Here is a 6,000-nt window from a genome sequence, read left to right on the forward strand (position 1 = left end):
ATGACTGACGGCTGTCAGTCCCATGACGTCCTGAAATTGGTAAAACTTCAAACAAAACAAGTACAATCACTTTTTATTTACTCGGTGGTTGCGGTCCCGGACATTCTAAGTACATTAACGCGTAAGGAACTTCGTCTTATGCTTATAATCGAGGAGCAGTCCAGGCTCAGGTGCAGGCTGCTCCCTCCAGGGCAGCAGGGTGTATGTTTGTGGTAGGAAGCGCCTGTCCATGGGACTCCCACTGCACGAGGGTCCCTCGAGCCACATCAGTGAAGCCCCAGTCGCTGTGGCAACGGCCCAAAGTGGCCCCACAGATTTCCAAAGTGGCCCACTGAGAAGTTCTCACTCGCCGAAACCGGTTTGGCTCAGTGGATAGAGCGTCGGCCTGCGGACTGAAAGGTCCCAGGTTCGATTCCGGTCAAGGGCATGTACCTGGGTTGCGGGCACATCCCCAGTGGGAGATGTGCAGGAGGCAGCTGGTCGATGTTTCTCTCTCATCGATGTTTCTAACTCTCTATCTCTCTCCCTTCCTCTCTGTAAAAAATCAATAAAATATATTTAAAAAAAAAAAAAAAAGTTCTCACTCAAGGGATGTGGAGCCCTGAGAAGTGAAACCTCCAAATTGAAAGACAATTGAGACTCTATTCTCTCTCCTTCACCTCCCCCTTCCCTACTAAACAGTAGTTATTTTATTGAATCCCTACGGTACATGAGGCAATTTGTATTTGTATATTCTAGTCAAGTAATGTGCCAAGTTCTCATCCAGAGTCACGTTACAATTGAGGCTGGAATCAACAGGTCGCCCTGCTTTCAACAGCGAAGGACTCCCAGTTCCAGAGATCTGTGGCGCTGACGTTAAACGTGCCTCTCTTGGTTTTTTAAAGAAAGTCAAGAAAACTGTATTATTTCTGTATCATTTCCTTGAAGGACTTGCTGACTGCTGCTGGCCAAGTACAGGTGTCAAAAGGGCGCCACTGTCCGTGGCAGCCACCGCTGGGCACTCTTCCACCGTGCCCGCTGGGCCTCTCTCCAGCCCCAGCCGCCTCCCTGGCCAAGCCTGTGGAGAGCAGGGGCCGCTGAGGGCTGCAGCAGCTTCACATCGCTATTCTCTGTGCTGTGCTGCTCTGCACGAGCACGCCACTGTGGGCCCCGCAGCCCCTCTGCCTGGGCCCTGCCTGCTCCTTCCCCACTCGCTGACTAACTTTCCACGTTGCTCCGTCTGTACGTCCACGCTGACCGTCCCCAAGCTGGGATCAGGTGTCCCCTCCTCGGACTCGTCCGCAGGATCGGTGGTGGCACTGGCCCCGCCGCGTTGTCACTGCCTCGTGTTTGTATCACCTGCTCGAGGATCAGGACGCTGGCTCTGGAGCCAGTCCGTCCGACTCCAAATCCCAGCCCCCTCTAAGTCCTCGGGGTACAATTTTGGGCAGATTACTTACCCCCGGAGCCCACCTCATAGAGTTGTGAGCGTTAAATGAGTTAAAACCTGTAAAGCCCTTGGCACACGTGAAATGCTCAATAACTATTAGCTCCGGGCACAGACTGCCTTGTTCACTCCCGTGGCGCCATCACCCGCAGACCCCGGACCCCGTGGGCATCCGCTCTGACTCCCTGAGTCAGGGTGACTGTCACCTTTTAATCATTGCAAACCACCTTGTCCTCTGCTTCCTGCCTTTGCAATCAACAATCTTTAGAAGCAAAGATGATCTGAGGGAAGAAACCAGATATGTTCAGAGTATCTGTCCTGTCTAAGGAACGGTTTAAGAAGAGGCAGGTGTCAGAATTGGATTCTGAGTCTCGCCTACATCTCACTGTGCAGTTCACGTTGGATGCACAACAATTTGCTGAACTGGGACAAGAATCAACAGATGTTTGAAGGTGGCGGTGGCCGTGGCCAGATGAGTGCTCCTGTTTCCCCATCCCTCTGCCGCGTCCCCGTGAAAACGTCAGGGGAAGGGGGGATGGGAAGTCAGGTGGTCTCTTGCACCCTCCTTCAGCCGTTCCACCAACCGGGCCACTTCTCTGTGCCGGGCACGGGGAGCGTGGGAAAAGGAAAACTCTCCTGCCCTCTCGGCGTTGGCCTCCTAAACGGGGGAAGACAGTTGGAAACGGTAACTGTTCCGTGTTCCCGGCACCCCTGAGAGCCTCTGAGGGCCGGCTGCTGGTGGCCATGTCCGGGCGGTGTACCGTGGGCCCACCTCCCTGGCACTTGCCTGGCCGACGGGGGGATTATTTTGTGGGAGACCTAGCCCTGTGTCCTCCAGGGTGTTACCTCGACCTGGTCGGCTGGCTCCACCTGCAGGGCTGCCAGGGCGGCCACTGCTTCCGGCTGTGAGGCGGGACGGCATCATCCACCACCATTACACAAGGGCGCTTCGCTCGCTCGGCCATCGCTCAGGCACGACAGCTGCGGCCGGCTCTGCCCAGGGACAGGCAGTGACTGTCTGGTAATGGCTGCTGACAACGTGCTTGTGGTGGGGAGTGTCCCCATTTGGAGGCTATTCTGCCCCCAACAAGCCCCGCCCTGCTCTGGGTTAGGAAACACCCCCCACCCCCAGCCTCTCCGCCTCAGGTGAGTCAGGTGCCCACTGCAGGTGTTCCTGGAATTTGCGCCAACCCGGCTGGTGTCACGGCATCGCCACATCACTTTTCCCAATTGCTATTCTTTCATGACACATACGTCATGTTTATTGTTGAAAAATGTTAAATGTAGGCAACATCCCTCACCCCCCCACCCGGAAACAGCAGGTGTTCACAGGTGGGTGTGACTCCTGGAAAAAGTCCTAAACCTGTAAACACACATCACTTTCCCAAAATGAGCGAATATTGTGCAGTCGGCTGCGTCAGCAAATGGTGGAGCCAGCGGGCTAACTGCTCTCCTCCTTTAGCCGCAACCACTTCAGAGGAACCAGAGATTTACATGCAGTCGGGGTTTGAGGCAAGTCCCCAAACCCAGGGGCCCTAAAGGGAGAGGCTAATGACTGTGACGACTCAAAGGCTTAAGACTTGTCACAGCGAGGCGTTGGCAGCACTCGGTGCGGGCGGAGCTGCCGGCCTCACGTGCCTGCGTTCTGTTTCCGGGTAATTATTCAGCAGACACGTTCCCGCTGGGGCTCAGGGAAATGAGTGCGGAATTTCCGTCAGTATCGCTTGTAATGGTGGAGCAGCCGGAACCACCCGCCCCACCCCACCGGCACGAGAATACGGTGCAGCCCATTCATTCACACGACGAAATACTAGGCAGCAGTGAGAACAGATGAACTACAATGACTGTGCCAACCCCAGGGACAGCTGGCACTGTGGAGACATCTTTGGTTGTCACAGCTGGGGGTGGAGAGTGGCAGCTAGGGGTAGAGACCAGGGGTGCTGTTACAATACACAGGACACCCCCCCCAAAAAAAATAATTACTGGGCCCAAATGTCACTGGTGCCGAGGTGAGAAACCCCGAGGAGTTTGGGTTCACGTGGGCAGATGTCACCAGGAATTCCGGGTGGAAGAGGAAGTGGCAGGATGAGCAGGTTGGTACTTGGCAGCTGCAGACACGGGCAGCGCACGTGCGAGGCGCGTGTGGAAATAACAGCCACTCCCTCATCGGGAACAGTCCACCCTGGCATTCCTTTTACCTTTTTTTCTTTTTAATAAACAACCTAAAGACAAAAAATAAGTAAACAGCAGCCTGCTCTCTTTTAAAAAATTTATGTCAGAAAGGAAGGGAGAGAGAGAGAGAGAAACATCAATGATGAGAGAGAACCATTGATCAGCTGCCTCCTGCACACCCCCTACTGGGGATCGAGCCCACAACCCAGGCATGTGCCCTGACCGGGATTCGAACCCTGACCTCCTGGTTCATAGGTCAATGCTCAACCACTGAGCCACGCCGGCCGGGCTCCTTTACCGTTTTCCCGTGACGCTGGAAATGACGCTGGAAACGCCTCTTTATCGGCGATGACACAGTGGTAAGCGCGTGCCCTTGTCTGTGTTGCGTGGACTAACTTGTGGCCCCGGAATTACCAGGATAAAAGAGATGCTCATTTTCACGGTTTCAATAACAAACGGTTCTGAAACCCTGGGCCCATTTGCCCTCCCACCTGCAGGGGACGGTGTGCTGGTTGCTTTTTGCTCCCCTCCTTCAAGGTATGAGCCTCTTGGGGACAGGGACGGTGACGTTCGTCCATGCATCCTCAATGTCTCAACAAGTGCTCAGCAGAAGCAGGTTGAGTTGATTAAGGCTTTGCAATACATTGCTAAGTAGGTACAGGGGACAGAGAAATGAGCCACTCAGGCCCTCAAGAAACTTAGTTTAGTTTTGTTTGAAAGGTAACTGGCAATTCGAGTCTAAGGACCCGCTGTGCCCTAAGTCCTGCAGGAGTGGGGGGTTGGGGGCACATGGGTAGAATGGCCTGGCAGAGCCAGGTCTGGAGGCCCAAGGGTCCTCCCATCCGTGGCCAAGCAGAGGAATGGCCTTCTAGGCGGCGGCAGCTCAAGCACAGGCGTGGTGACGGGTGGGTGAGGCCAGTGTGCGAGGTGGCTAGAATGGAGGTTGTTTGTGCAGAGACTCCGTGGAGGATCTGATGAGCAAGAAAGGCAGGGTCCACAGGCCGAGGAGTTGAAACTCTGCCCTGCAGGCAGCCAGGGGCTGCCGGGCGGGTGTGAGGGTGTCGGGAGGAAAGGCTGCTCTGAGCTGGGCGGCATCCCAGCGGGGCGCCTGTCACAGCTGTACGGCCCCAAGCTGCACAGCGGCTGCACCCTCCAGGGGCCGAAGCCAGATTCCCCAGGGGTGAGGAAGAGGAAGGGAGTGGGAGGTGGGAGGAGCACAGCCCCAGGCCCAGAGGACCGGTGGGCGGTTTGTACCTGAGTAATCCCTTATTCACCCCTGTTGACAGGTGTGCGGGAGCCCCTTCACTGTGGCTCTTGAGAACGGATTTTCTCAGGTCCGTACCTTGAACTTGGCCATGGAGGGGTTTTTATGCAGCAGAAACTGACGAACACTGTGCTTCAGGACTCCCCACCCCCCAGGGCCAGCCCAGCACACCATCGTCCGTTTCCTTCCGGAAGCAGGGGAGATGCAGTTACTAGATTTGGAGAAGGGCAGGAAGGGAGATCCTTGTCAGGGAGGCCAAATGGGACCAGAGGAAGATGAGTGTGAGGCGCCCTCCGTAGGAGGTTCCGTTTCCTAAGGGCCACGCTGGCGCTTCACCGGCACTGCCCGTGGGGCCGAGCGCAGTGGTTACAGCACTGACTGCAGACGGACAGCTGGGCTCGCGTCCTGGCTCTGCTGTTTACCAGCTGTGTGACCCTGGCACGTCACCTGGCCTCTCTGTGCCTCGTGTCTGCCATGTGTAAAGTAGAGGACATTATTGACACATCTCATAGGGTTCTTAGGAGGATTAAATGAGTTCCATGTACATAAAGCGCTTGGGGCGATCTGGGCAGGTAATGCGCACTCTGTCAGCACTTGTTAACTGTGTGAAATAGAAGGGAGGCAGGGCCGTACCTGCGGGCACACAGCAACTGCGGGCAGAGCTGGAGTCGCAGCCCACGCCTCGGCCGTGGCAGGCAGTCCTGCGAGTCTGGTCTGGGTCTCTGTGACCCTGACAAGGGCTGGGGCTCCACAGGATGATCCCTGAGTCCTGGTGCTGACTGTTTACATAGGAGGGGAGGAGCAGGCCGACCCAGCGACCCGTTCCTGCTGTTCCGCAGGCACGAGCTGGGACTGCTCCAGGCATGAAGGTGAGCTTGGGCAACCTATGCACAGTAATAAGGGTAGCTTCCATTTATAAAGCCCCCACTTCGTACCTGCCATTCAGTCAGTCACTAGATGCTGCGTTTGGGTTTCAGCGATGGACATCTATACTAATAAAAGGGTAATACGCTAATTAGACCGGGAGACCTTCTGGACATCCTTCCAGACAAAGTCATGGTGGTGGGGCCGAGGCAAAGGCGGTTAGGGGTGATCAGGCTGGCAGGCGAGGGCAGTTGGGGGCAATGAGGCTGGTGGG

The 6,000-nt window shown here is 55.8% G+C and overlaps 1 long non-coding RNA gene across 1 annotated transcript in view; it reads left to right on the forward strand.

Annotated features, from left to right (window-relative positions):
• The first annotated feature begins 3,790 nt into the window (after positions 1–3,790).
• LOC111828383 overlaps positions 3,791–6,000 on the forward strand; it is a 3,812-nt gene continuing 1,602 nt past the window's right edge. The window contains exon 1 of the long non-coding RNA XR_002832252.1: positions 3,791–5,731. This is a non-coding gene — a long non-coding RNA (uncharacterized LOC111828383). The remainder of the gene's footprint in view (positions 5,732–6,000) is intronic.

This window comes from Myotis lucifugus, unplaced genomic scaffold (assembly GCF_000147115.1).
Source record: "Myotis lucifugus unplaced genomic scaffold, Myoluc2.0 scaffold_347, whole genome shotgun sequence".
NCBI classification, from domain to species: domain Eukaryota; kingdom Metazoa; phylum Chordata; class Mammalia; order Chiroptera; family Vespertilionidae; genus Myotis; species Myotis lucifugus.